This window comes from Elephantulus edwardii, unplaced genomic scaffold, assembly GCF_000299155.1.
Source record: "Elephantulus edwardii isolate Elephantulus edwardi_28Jun2011 unplaced genomic scaffold, EleEdw1.0 scaffold00353, whole genome shotgun sequence".
In the NCBI taxonomy this organism is placed as follows: Eukaryota; Metazoa; Chordata; class Mammalia; order Macroscelidea; family Macroscelididae; genus Elephantulus; species Elephantulus edwardii.
The window spans coordinates 1,586,355-1,600,922 of record NW_006400103.1 but is presented as its reverse complement, the minus strand read 5'-3'; the positions used below and the strand labels follow the sequence as shown (position 1 = coordinate 1,600,922).

At 41.3% G+C, this 14,568-nt stretch overlaps 1 pseudogene; it reads left to right on the top strand.

The window, feature by feature from the left end:
• Positions 1-9,772: 9,772 nt before the first annotated feature.
• The window catches only part of LOC102860086, a 42,643-nt pseudogene continuing 37,847 nt past the window's right edge, over positions 9,773-14,568 (top strand).

Here is a 14,568-nt window from a genome sequence, read left to right as displayed (position 1 = left end):
CCTGGGAGCACTTTGGAACACCCAGAAGGCTCCCATGGGGCAAAACAGGGTGCTCACATCCCACCCTAACCCCAAGACAGCCAGCTGTTCTTTGGCGCTCTCTCTTGAACACCTCAGTTGGGCCAGCAGAGTTGGAGCACTTACCTGAGAAAGAGTTAAGTGTTGAGCACAGCTTCCCTGGGCTCTGATTTGTAGGTGACAGACCAGGTTATTCCTGGTTCTGCAGATTAAACTATTCATTCTTGGGAAGACCACTTAACTCTTCTGGTCTTCAGCCTCCTCACCCATAGCCACAAAGTTGAAGGTTCAAGTCCAGGCAAGGATGCTTCAAAAGAAAGGTCTGGGAATTGTTCTGCTTCTGAAGAGTGAGCCACAGAAAACCCTGTGGAGCACAGTACTACTCTGACACACAGGGGCCACCATGCAACAGAGTGGATGACAGCTGCTTAGTCCTTCATCTGGGCTAGCTCATTCATGGGGTGCCTGATAATTGTGGTTCATGCTTCAGACAGGAGGGCATCTGCACTTTCACACCCATTTTCATGTGAAACGTGTTCCCTTGATGCAAGCTTCCCTGTCTGTAGGAGTTTTCACTGCACAGTTATGCTTTCCCATTACCTAGACGAGAGCTGGAGGAGAAGGTAAGCTCACTGGATAAAGGCAGACCGGCTATTTCCTGCTCTGCTTAATGAAACGTGTCAGAGTTGTTACTCCTCTTTTAGCCCATCCACAAACTGTCACACAACAAGGAGTGCAATCCTGGTGTGCTCTAATGTAGGGGCAAGGAGAAGGAGATCAGAAAAGGACGCCAGCCCTCCAAGAGTCATGTAGTCTCTGTGGAGACCAAAAAACAACTGCTAGCCACAGTTGGGAGGCTGGAGGGATTTTAGCAGAAGGTATATTAGCAAACTGACTTTGCTTAGCGACCGCCAGATGCTGTCCCCCTTCTCTCCACATCCCAGGACTGAGAGGTCAGTTAAAGCTACTAGCCCCCTCCTCCACGACATTTACAGTTATCATATTCATGGTCATGAACACTCTTGTGGTTCAAATCCACTAGTAGCTTCTTGGGAGAAAGGTGAGCAAGCTGAATTTAGATGGGATTATCAATGCTGATGTCAGATGGATCTTGGCTGAAAGCAGAGACTACAAGAGAGATATCTACTTGTGTTTTATTGACTATGCAAAGGCAGTTTGACTTTGTAGATCACAACAAATTATAGCTAAGATTGAGACAAATGACAATACCTGAACATTTAATTGTGTTCATGAAAAACTAACACCTAGACCAAGAAGCTGTTGTCCGAACAGAGCAAGTGAACATTACATGGTTTAAAATCAAGAAAAGTAAAAAAAAAAAAAAATCAAGAAAAGTGTGTGTCAAGGCTTTATCGTTTCTCTGTACCTGTTCAGTCTATATGCTGAATATTATTATCATATTCCTCTGATATTGTTATCGGGATTGTAGGAAAACTCATCAACAACTTGCATTAGGCAGATGAGACAACTTTGCTCCCTGAAAGTTAAAAAGACTCAAAGAGCTTGCTTTGGGAAATAAAAGAATACATCCTTTAATTTATGCTAGTGAATTTGAACCACCAAAGAGTTGCCTCTGGGTTAGCAGTGCAACTCCCTATGGATTGCACAGCCAGAGTTCCTGCTAGTCTTGATCCTCCTTGAGCACCAAAATCATCCTAAACTTATAGAATCCACATCAAAGGCTATTTTAGGATGGCCAAAACCTCTCCAGAGGACATACAGTGCAGTGCTGACACAGCCACATCCGCAAGCTCTTCCGACTCCAGGAAACTCTCAGTGATATTTGCTCAAAGTTGTGTGAGTGCCCTTCATTTAGTGACCATATGCCTCTGACAGGTCAGCCCTGGTTTATGTTTCTGTCCCTGCAGAATTATTACTAGTTTCCCCCTTCACTGTCCTGTAAAATGCTTGCTCTCAGCACGTGTTATAAAAGGCGATGTTACTAACTCATTATCAGTGAAGGGGCTTAGAATCAATTTCTTAGTGATGGTGATAGGTTTGCATTGATCTGCCCTGGCCTTCGTGTGAGTAACAGCTCCATGACCAAGCACACCCACCTGTCATCCCACCTACACAGGCCACCACCAGCAGGCTGGCTGTCAGTGAATCAGCTGCTAGCTTTTATATTATCTCTGGTGGTGTTGTCTTACAATTAGATGGAGAAGGAAGTGCGTGTGCAAACATGTGCTCATTCCCACATGCACTTACGTGTACATATTTGTATGTGTGTGTGTAGTGTTTGTGAGCACCATATGTTTGTATGTGTTTGCATGAGCACCTAACAGCATGTGTGTATATGTGCTGAGGGTATATCTCCTTTCTGCCATCAGTGCTGGCTGTGAAAGTCAGCGATGCTTCCTGGAGTGCTTGTCTCATAGGCAAGGATTTCTGCTCACGCAAGTTCATGTCTATACATTAAGGGCTTCGAGGCAACATTCACTCCTGTGGCTTGTCGATGGAGCTCCACTTCTTATCTCCTACCTGTAATCTCCTTTGCCATTGAGTGGTAGGTGCTGGATGCTTTATGAGTGTGCGCCTTCTCCTCCTTTGATGTCTTCCCTCCCTCACCCTTTCACCCTCTGCAGTGGAAGCTCCCACCTGTCCTGCTGTATGGCCCTGAGTGACCTCAGCACCCCCATCCCACAATTATTCACTTTCTGAGCTATCAGCAACTCTAGCAGTTATCAGAGCCTTGGCTGCAAAAGTTAGGAGCAGTTTCTGAACGACCTATTTCTGAGGAGTTCAAGTCAAACATCCCCTCCTCCTAGAGACTAGAGGAGCAGTATCACTGCCCCAGGAACATTGTTTATTCCTCTGCCTAACTTCCCAGCCTATTTCTCATAGAAGGGTGGTAATATAAGTTTTTCTACAACCCCTCCCAGAAGGCCTGTTGTGGCCACCCAACATCAGGCTTACCAGTAATAAGGAACATAACCAAAAGCACAGACTAGCTTTTACCTGGGTGTCCATGCCCTCTGAGTAACATAGTTTACAAGGCTTTCCTTTTAGGGCAAATGCTCCTCTAGGAGAAAAAAAAAAACAAACCAAAATAAACCCCAAACACGCTAACAACAAACATATATAGCTGTCAGGGATCTCTCCAGAGTACTGAGAAGCAACAATGTTAGTCTGGAGACTAAGGTCCACCTGATCCAGCCCATGGTCTTTGCAATGACTTGCTATGCATCAGATGGCTGGATAATAACTAAAGAGAATAGAAGACGAATTGATGCCTTTGAGTTGTGGTGCTGGAGAAGAGTCTTGTACTTACCATGGACTGCCAAGAAAACAATAGGTCTGTCTCGGAAAGGGTGAAACCAAATTTTTCCTTGGACACTAGGATTTTGAAAGTCTGTCTCACACATTTTGGGCATGTGGGCAGGAGGGACAGATCCTTGGAGAAGGATATCATGCTTAGAAGGGTGGAGAGACAGCTCAGGAGAGAAAAACCCTGAATTAAAAAAAAAAACCCTGGATGAGATGGATTGATACAGCAACTAGGGCAATGAGTGTAGGTGTGTTGGAGTCAGTGAAACTGGCTCAGGACAGGACAGGCTTCAGAACTATTGTACACTGGGTTGCTGTGAGTCATAGGTGGCCTGATGGCACATAACAACAATAACAACACCACCACACACACACACATGCGTGTGTGTGTGTGTGTGTGTTTGCATACACTTCCTAAACAACATGCCTCCGGAAACTGTATGAATTTTAATAAATGCCGATAACTGTAGAGGGGCTTCAGGCCTCTTGTTCATAGGGTCACTATGATTTACACTCGACTCAAAGGCAATCAACAACAAGTGTTGTTGCTTTTGTTGTTTGATGTTTTTGAGTCAAATATGACCCATAGTGGCCTTATGAACAACAGATCTGAATCTCATCCTATACTCTGCCATCCTAATCATCTCTGACATTCTTGAGCCTATTGCTGCAATCACTGTCAATTTATCTGGTTGAGGGTCTTCCTCTTTTTCACCACCCTTCTACTTTTCCAAGCATGATGTCCCTTTCCAAGTAAAAGCCCCTCCTAGAAATATACCTAAAGTTTGTGAGATGAAGCTTTATCATCTTTGCTGCCAAGGAGTACTCTGGTTGCACCTTTTCTAAGACATAGCTGTTCGACAATCGATGGATACTTGGTACTCTTCTCCAACACCACAGCTCAAAGACATCAGTCCTTCTTCTGTCATCCTTATCCCAGCTTTCAGCAGCATAGCAGTTGGTTGAAAATACCATGGCCTCAATCAGGCATACCTTAGTCCTCAAACTGGCAACATTGTTTCTCAATAATTTGGAGAGATCCCTGTCTGCACACTTTCCCAGGGAAATATTTCTCCAGATCTCCTGATGCTGATTGCGGATCAAAGTAAGGTGAAATCATTAACAGTTTCCATCTTTTCTCCATCTACCATGATATTGTCTATTTTCTCAGTGGTAAGAATTTTCAGTTTCTTGGTGTTGAGATGTAATATATCTTCTGCAGCAAATGCTTCACATCCTCATTTTCAGCAAGCACAGTTGTATCACCTGCATAAGGTAGGTTTTTGATGAGTCTTCCTCCAATCCTGATGCCACATTGTTTTTCAGAGTCTAGCTTCTTGAATAATTTGCTCAGTATGCAGATTGAATAAGTTTGGAAAGAACTCACAATCCTGATGCACACCTTTCTTAATTTTAAGCCACGCACTGTTCCCTTGCTCTCTTCACCCAGCAGCTTCTTGGTCTAGGTATAGGTTTCCCATCTGGAGGCTTAGAGCTCTGGAAGTTGGAGCCTATGTGGCCTAGTTGTAAGGAACTGCACAGCCAACACAAAGGCACATGATTCAAATCAACCAGCTGCTCCACTAGAGAAAGATGGGCGATCTCCTCCCACACACTTTACTGCCTCTGAAAACCTGCTAAAGGGCCAATTGGTTCCAATTCTACAGCACATAACAACCATTAGTAATAATGGGTGACTGGAATACAAAAGTTGGGAACCAGGAAGAAGGATCAGTAGTCAGAAAACATGGACTTGGTGACAGAAATAAGGCTTTAGATAGAGTGATAGAATTCTGCACAATTAATGAGTTATTCAACCAATTTATTGATTCTGCATCATCAACGATTTATTTAAATCAATGACTTATTTATTGCAAATACCTTTTATAAGAAACATAAATGCTGTCTATACCCATAGATTTCACCTGAGGGTATTCACAGGACTCAAATAGATTACATCTGTGGAAGGAATCATTGGAGAAGTTCAGTATCAGCAATAAAAATAAGGCCGGGTGCTGATTACAAAACAGACTATCAACTACTCATACACAAGTTCAAATTAAAGCTAAAGAAGGTCAAATCAAATACACTGGAATAAAAATTTGATCTTGAGTCTCTGACAATTGAATTTAATAACCAACTCACATACAAGTTTTAGGCGTTGAACAACAATGAACAAAGACCAGATGAGCTGTGGGAGGATATTAAGTATATCATCCGCAATGAATGCAAAAGACAAAGACTACCAAGACAAAGGAAGAAGAAAAGACCAAAATGGATGTCAGAAGAGACTCTGAATATTGCACTGGAGCACTGAGAAACCAAAGCAAAGGAAGACATCAAAAAGTTAAGGAGCTGAGTAGAATATTTCAGAGGGCAGCTTGGAAGACAAAGCAAAGTATTATAATGTGCAAGGAGCTGGAGTGGGAAAACAAAAAGGCCAAATTTGCTCAACATTTCTTAAGCTGAAGGAACTAAAAAACAAATTCAAGCCTCAGGTTACAATACTTAAGGCTGCTAAGGGCAGAATATTAAGTGGTCCAGAAAGCATTACAAGAAGATGGAAGGAATACACAGAGTCATTGTACCAAAAACAATTGGTTGACACAGAATGTCGAGAAACAACATATAATCAAAAGACAATTGGTGATGAAGGAGGAAGTGCAGGTTACTCTGAAGAAATTGGTAAAAAATAAGGCCCCAGGAATTGAAAGAATACCAATTGATATATTTCAATAAAAAAAGATGCTGCCCTGGATGTTCTCACCAGGTTGTGCCAAGAAATCTGGAGGATAACTACTTGGCCAAGAAACTGGAAGAAATCCATATGTATTCCCATTCCAAAAAAAATTGATCTGACAGAGTGTGGAAATTATCAAACAATATCACTATTACCACACAGAAGCAAAATACTACTGAAAATTATCCAAAATCGACTGGAACACTACATTAACAGAGAACCACCCAAAATACAAGCTGAATTTAGAAGAGGTCATGGCACTTAGAGACATTATTGCCAATGTCAGATGAATCTTGGCAGAAAGCAAAGAGTAGCAGAGGAATGTGTATCTGTACTTCAATGACTATGCAAAGGCATTTGCCTGTGTAGATCACGTCAAATTGTGCCTAACCTTGAAGAAAATGGGAATCCCAGTACACTTGATTGTACTCATGTGAAACTTACAATACTCAGACCAGAAAATAGTCCTCAAAACAGAGCAAGGAGGCACTGCATGGTCCAAAATCAGGAAGGGACTGCATCAGGAATGTGTCCTGTCTCCCAGTCTTTTCAATCTATATGCAGAACAGATTATTTGGGAAGCTGGGCTTTATGAGGAGGAATGTGGCATCAGGCTTGGAAGAAGATTCATTAACAACACACGTTAAGCAGATGACAAAACCTTGCTTGCTAAAACTGAGGCAGATCTGAAGTACTTACTGAAGAAGGTCAAGGACTGTAGTCTTAACATCAAGAAGACAAAGATTCTCACCACTGGGCCGATTGGCAGCATGACAGATAGAGAAGAGATCGAAGTTGTTAATTGTTTCAGCTTGCTAGCCTCCACAATCAATACTCTTGGCACCAGCAGTCAGGAAATTAAAAGATGAATTGCACTGGGAAATTCTGCTGTCAGGAACCTCTCCAGAGTACTGAAAAAACAACAATGCCAGTCTAGAGACTAAGGTGCATCTAATCTAATCCACAGACTTTGAAATTACTTGCTATGCATAAGAGAGCTGGACAATGACTAAGGATGACAGAAAAGAATAGATGCCTTTGAGTTGTGGTGCTGGAGAAGAGAGTCTTGAACATACCATGGACCACAAAGAAAACCAAATAGGTCTGTTTTGGACAGGGTGAAACCAGATTTCTCCCTGGAGGCTAAGATTTTGAAGCTCCATCTTACATACTTTGGGCACATGGACAGGAGGGACTGGTCCATGGAGAAGAACATCATGTTTTGAAAGGTTGAGTGACAGCACGGGAGAGGAAGACCACAGATGAGATAGATTGATATAATAATTAGGGTAATAGGGGTAGGTGTGTCAGAGTCAGTAAGACTGGCTCAGGGCAGGCTTCAGAGCTATTGTACATAGGGTCGCTATAAGTCACAGGCAACTCAGTGGCACATAAAAACAAATATATATATATTTGCTATGAATTGTCTACGACTTGACGGCACTTAACAACAACAACTATATATATGTCTTTAATTCATAGGGTCTTTATGACAACTTAAAGGTATATATATATATATATATAATTCATAGGGTCTTTATGACAACTTAAAGGTATATATATATATATATTTGTTTTTATGTGCCATCAAGTTTCCTGTGACTCACAGCAACCCTATGAACAAAAGACCTGAACACTTGTATAACTTTCATCATTTCTCCACGTTCATAAAGTTTTCAGAGACAAGCCATTTGGAAGTGGATGCCATTCCTGCTTCCAAGCTTGTTTTAATCCGGGAGCTCCACCAAACCCTGTCCACCATGGGTAGCCATTATCACATTTGACACATCAGTGTCCCAGTGTTTAGCATCACAGCAACCTGTACCTCTGTACAAAAAATGGACAGACCAAGGCTATATAACCCTGAAGAATGTTTGACCAAAAACAATTAAAAACAGGCCTGAGGGCCTCAGATTAAAGTAACCCACCTTTGGCTTGGTAGCATCCCTTTCTGTACACTAGGCCAACTGAGCTCTCTCTATATACCCACATATACCCACAAATACACAAAGATTTGGTAGGGAGTTCTGGTGGCCGAGTGGCAAGATCTTACACTGCAATACCAAAGGCACATGGTTTGAAGACACCAGCTGCTCCGCGGGAGAAGGGTGGGCAATCTCCTTCTGTGTGATTTACTTCTTCTGACCGGCTGGGCGGTCAGCTATGAGTCAGTTCCAACTGTACAGTACACAACTACAACAACAACAACACAATACACACTTCATTTGTCAAACGAAAGTGTATGTCATATTCAGTAGTTCAGTAATCAAAGTTTAATGCAAAACATGCATAGATTATCATCATCACAAACAAACGAGCTATAAACAATGAAAGGTGAAGCGGCCTTCTAGGACCAGGAAATCTAGGCAGTCCCTATTCATTAACCCTTGAAGAAATATATGCCAAGCCTAAATATAGTTACTGTTGTTGACTCAGAACTGACCCACTGCTGACTCTCGAGTCGGTTTTCAGAGACAGTAAATTGCATAGGAGGAGATTGTCTTCCTTTCCCATGGAGCAGCTGGTGAATTCAAACAACATTCTTTTGGGGTTGCAGGGCAGCTTCTTACCGCTAGGCCACCAGAGCTCTTCGCCAAGCCTAACTTGCTACTGTTGTTGTTATGTACAGTTGTTAAATAAACTATTCCTAAAAGTAAATTCCAAATGAGTGTGTTGCATTGATTATTATTTTTAGGTGACATCAAGTCAACCCTATGAAGAAGAGATCTGAACCTTGCCCTATCCTGTGCCATCCTTATCATCTTTACCATGTTTGAGCCCATTATTATATCCACTGGGTCAATCCATCTTATTGAGGATCTTTCTCTGGCCCTCTACCTTTCCTAGCAAGATAACTTTTTCCATGTACTGGCCTCTTCTGACAGCATATCAAAAACATGTAAGATAAATTCTCACATCTTTGCCTCTACTGAGCACACTGCCGTACTTCAAGACAGACTTGTTGGTCTTTTTAGCAGTCCATGGGATATTCATTCAGTGCTCTTCTCCAATACCACAGCACAAGGTCATTTCTTCTCCTTTTATCATCCTTATTCATTGTCCAGCTTTTAGATGCATAGGAAGGAACTGAAAAGACCACAGCTTGAATCAGATGCACTCTCGTCTTTAAATTGACACTGTTGCCTTTCAGCACTTCGAAGAGGTCCTTGACAGTATATTTTTTCTGATTGCAGCACATCTATTGATTTCTTGACTACTGTTGTCATGTGTGTTGGTTGTGGATCCAAGTAAGGTGAAATCATTGACAATCTTCTCCATTTATCATAATGTTGTCTATTGATCCAGTAGTGAGGATTTTTGTTTTCTTGATATTGAGGTGCAGCTCATATTGAAGACTGCAGTCTTTGATCTTCTTCAGTGTCTCAAGTCTTCTTCCTTTTCATCAAGCAAGCTTGTATCACCTGCATAATCCAGGTTGTTGATGAGTTTTCCTCCGGTCCTAATCTCACTGTCTTCTTTAGGGAGTCCAGCTTCTGAAATAATTGCTCAGCATACAGATTGGATAGCTATGAAGAAAGGACACAGCCTTGACAGGTATTTTTGCCCTGATTTTAAACCACACAGTGTCCTCTTGCTCTCTTCCAGCAACAGAAGTATGAGATATTTTTAATTTAAAAATAGGACCAGGTTCTAGATTGTCACGTAATGAAATGTCTTTGTTTGCTGTTATTGTTGCTGTTAGTTTTCGTCAGCCAGCTTTGGTACATGGCAGCCGCAATCCATGAGAATGAGCTCTGTTCAGGTCTGGACATCTTCAAAACCAGCATTGTGCTGGGCTCCACGGTGTCTTTACTACAAATGACCTGCGGCATGGGCAGCACCACTCCCAGTACTGATGGCAGAGATGTCCTTGGACACGTGCCTTTGAAGAACTGTGCTACTGTGTCTGTAAGATAAATGATTGGAGATTGAAAGTCTGAGAGAAAAGATAGATACATTTTCAGTTTTAAGGAGTATCATGAATTGCTCTCCTAAAGATATTGTACCAATGTTATTGATGCTACATCAAGTGATCAGTATTAAGCCTATTTCTCCATTTAGTCCATCTAATCAGAAATATAATAGTTTCTTTTTTTAATTGTGATTTTAACAAGTTTACAAAAAGTTGGATTTTCATTCATTCATTCATTCATTATTGCACATTTTCCTCCCTACTCTCCACCCAGTTCACTTTTTTTAAAAAAAACAAACCTGTATTCTTTCATTTTTGCATAATTTCCTCCCTTTGTCTCTGATCTTGCCCCAATTTACTTTGCTTTGCACCTCTTATTCTGGATTGTTGTCATACAAATAATGCCTAATCATATACTCCTATTCCTTTTAAACAGTCCTTCATCTGGTCCAAGACAGTGTTTATTATGTATCCCCTCTTTTCTTAGTTTCCCCTCAATCCCCATGTCAGTCCAGTTTTATAACAGTGATATTAAACAGTATTTGTCTTTTTGTAACAGAGATATTTTGCTTAACATAATGTTCTCCAGGGTCACCCATCTTGTGTAATATTTTATGAGTTCCTTGTTTTTCAGTGAACATGATAGCTTCTTAATTACTTTGCTTTTTTTAAAAAAAAATACTAAATTGTGAAAGATGTACATCAAGGATGAGTTCTGTCTCCATATCTTTTCAATCTATATGTGCAACAGATCATCAGGGAGGCTGGGCTCTATGAGGAGAAGTGTAGCATCAGGATTGGAGGTAGACTCATCAACAATCTGTGTTATGCAGATGACACAACCCTGCTTGCTGAAACTGAGGAGGACCTGAAGTGCTTGCTGCAGAAGGTCAAGGACTGCAGCCTTCAATATGGCTTGAAGCTCAACATCAAGAAAACAAAGATTCTCACCATTGGGCCAACTGGCAGCATCATGATGAATGATGAAGAGATTGAGATTGTTCACAGCTTCAGTTTGCTTAGCTCTACAATCAACACTCTTGGTACTGGCAGGCAGGAAACTAAAAGACAAATTGGATTGGGAAAGTTTGCTGTCAGAGACCTCTCCAAGGTATGGAGGAGCAATGATGTCTGTCTGAAGACTAAGGTGTGCCTGACATAGGCTATGGTCTTTGAAATTACTTGCTATGCACCAGAGAACTGGACAATGACTAGGGATGATAGAAGGAGAATTGATGCCTTTGAGCTTTGGTATTGGAGAAGAGGAGAACAAAACAAGTTTGTCCTGGAGAGGGTGAAGCCAGGCTGGTCCTTGGAGGCAAAGATTTTGAAGCTCTGTCTGACATACTTTGGACATGTTGCAAGGAGAGATCAGTCCTTGAAGAGGAATGCCATGCTTGGGAGGATGCAAGGACAGCATGGGAGATGAAGACCCCCAATGAGATAGGTTGATTCCGTCACTGGGGTAATGGGGATAGGAATGTCGGAAACAATAAGATTGGCAAAGGATAGAACAGGGTTTAGGGCTGTTGTACATACGGTCGCTATGAGTAGCAGGCAACTCGACAGCACATAATAACAACAACCAACAATTATGTGGAGAATTTTTATCTTTAACCATTTACACATTTTCTATAACATTCTTTGATATCCCTTGATAATTTCTCTACTAGATTTTTGGCTTTGTTTCCTGACTCCCATTCAAACCTCTCAGTCATTTCAAAGGGCTATTTCTATTTAGGGAAATTAGCTTTTGGTCATATTGTGTCGTAAATAACATATTTTTTTTCTTTTTTCAGTTTATACTGGTTTACTTGCATTGTTTTTAACACCAGATATTTTCCCTTTCCTTTACCTACTCCTCCCTTCACACACCAGACTGTGTGACATGGGTTTTTTGGTCCCCCATTTCCCACCTGAGGATCAGATTGTTGTTCTCTGGTGGCTTAGCGGTAAGGAATTGCGTTGCCTATGTAAAGGCATGTGATTTTAATCCACCAGATGCTTGAGGGAGAATGATGAACAGTTCCCTCTGTTGCAATTAACTGCCTCTGAAAGCCTGCTGGAGGGTCAGATCAGACTCAGTGGTACAAAACAACGATAACAACAGGAGCTCTGGTGGTGCACTGAGCAACTAAAAGAAAGCTGCCTGACTGCAGAAGCTTGAATCCACCAACACCTCTGAAGGAACAAGATGGGCAGCCTCCTCCCAGGGCGATGGATACCAATGGAGGTCACTGTGAGTCAGAATTCTCTCCGTGGCTCTGAGTCTGGATCTTAAGTTTATGTTTTCACTTCAAGTTTATAAAAATGTTTAATTGATTTTTTTAATAATTGTTTTTCTTTCCTTCTTTAAAAAAAATAAATTGCACTGAAAAGTCTAAAAATTACTTTGATGTATGTAGTAAAGTAGGAATTTCTCTTTTTCTCCCCTCATAGTGAATCATTTGTCGCACTACAATGTACTGAGTCTTCACTGATGTGCAATACCATCTGTATTATAAATTAAGTTCCTTCATGTCTGCACTCTGTGATGCTCCATTAGTCTCGTACTTTTCTCTAACTCAGACCACGTGGCCCTGTGGGGGTTTCTGGCTGTCTAGGGCACTGTCCTTTTGACCTGGCCTTCATCTGGAGTCTGGGTAGGGCATCACCATTCTTTATCCAGCAAGAGAAAAGAAAGTGTGTAACAGGATTCTGTATTCTTCTTTTGTGCCAATTCTATCTTGTATCTCTCTGGGACAGTTCCAATTTTAAATATTCTAGTTTCATAAACCATTCCTCTCTCTGAAATTTCATTTTTTTTCTACATCCATCCTAAGTCATCTCAGATCCTTTCTCCCTCCAGAAATGGCAAAAAAGTCTATTGTCAGATATGCTCCCATTTTCCATTTGAAAAATATGCTGAGGCTTTGGATAATGACAGTAGATAAATGACTGTAGATTAACTATATATCATTGAAAAAAAAACTATATATCATTGAATATAAAATAACATTACAGGGACTTTTTAAAAAAATAATAAGTCCACATGAAATTTGAGATTGCAATAATGAAGACGGCCAAAGAAAATTCTGGAAGAGGAGAGATGACAAGGGAACAAGAATCAATTCAACCAAAGAGAGAAAACTGAGGATTAGGGGTACACAGGCAAGAAGTGAGGAAATCCGAAACCTGGATCTCCAGGTGGACTTGGAGGTACCAGCTATGATTTTTTTCAATTTTCCCTCAACTCTGGTGGCTTTTCCCTCAGTTCAGTAAAGAGCTGTGCTTCCAAACTAAAGTCACATGGTTTATATCTACCTGCCACTCCACCGGAGGAAAATAGGCAGTCAGGTCAGTGTGATTTACTGCTTCTGAAAACTTGCTGAGGTGTCAGCTATGAGGCAGTTCTAACTCGACAGTACATAACAACAACAATGTGTATTGATTTTCTGATCAGAAAAAGTGGTTTAGGAAAGGGACTTTTAAAAAGGCCTTTGGTAATTATTTCCATTTTCAAGCTAAATTCACATACTGCTGTGATTAAAAAAAAAAAAGAAAAATAGAGGATTGAAAAGAACATTAATTTTTTCTTTTTTTATTTTATTGAAAGTTTATGGAGACATTAGATTTCCATTTATTCATTGTTGAACACTTTCCTCCCTGCCCACCCCCTCCCCAGTTCACTTTTCTCTTTGAAAAGTGAAAAAAAAAAAAACAACAACAACAAACCACAAAAGATTTCATTGTTCTACAGTCCCGTCCCCTCCAGACCACTTTACTGTGCAGCTCTTATTCTGGACTCTTGTCATACCAATAATACCTAATCATATATTCCTCCTCAACAGTTCTCTCCCAATTCTCTCCCTCATCTGTTTCAATGTTGTTATTGTTGTTAAGTGCCGTGGAGTCGCAGGCGACACATAAGTGACCCTATGAAGGAGAGTCCTCAACAATTGGGGGTCTCTCATCCTCTCTCCAGGTTCATAGGGTTTCCGGAGGCAAGCTATTATGGAACTGGATGCCACTCCTCCTTCCAAGCTTGTTTTAATTTGGGAGCTCCACCCCACTCTCTGTCAGCATTGGGTAACCAGCCATTAATGCATTTGACACATCAGTGTCACAGTGTTCAGCCTCACAGCAACCACAAATGACCGTGGTACGGCAACTTGTACACCAGGGCTATACGACCTAGAGGAATGTCTGAACAAAAACAATGAAAGACAGGCCTGAGGGCTGCGAATTAAAAGTTACCCACCTTCAGCTTAGTAGCATCACCTTCTGTCCACTGGGCCAGCTGATATCTCTCTCTCTCTCTTTCTCCCTCTGTTGATCTTATTGTTGTTAAGTGCCATCGAGTCGCAGGCAACTCATAGCGACCCTATGAAGGAGAGTCCTCAACACTCTTCCTCACCTGTTTCAATGTAGTATACATTATTTACCCCTCAACTGGAACAGTACATCAGCAGAGAACTACCAGAAGTCCAGGCTGGGTTTAGAAGGGGTCGTGGTACTAGGGATATTGTAGCTATGTTAGATGGACCTTAGCTAAAAGCAGGGAATACCAGAGGAATGTCTATCTGTGTTTCATTGACTATGCAAAGGCATTTGACTGTGTGGATCATAA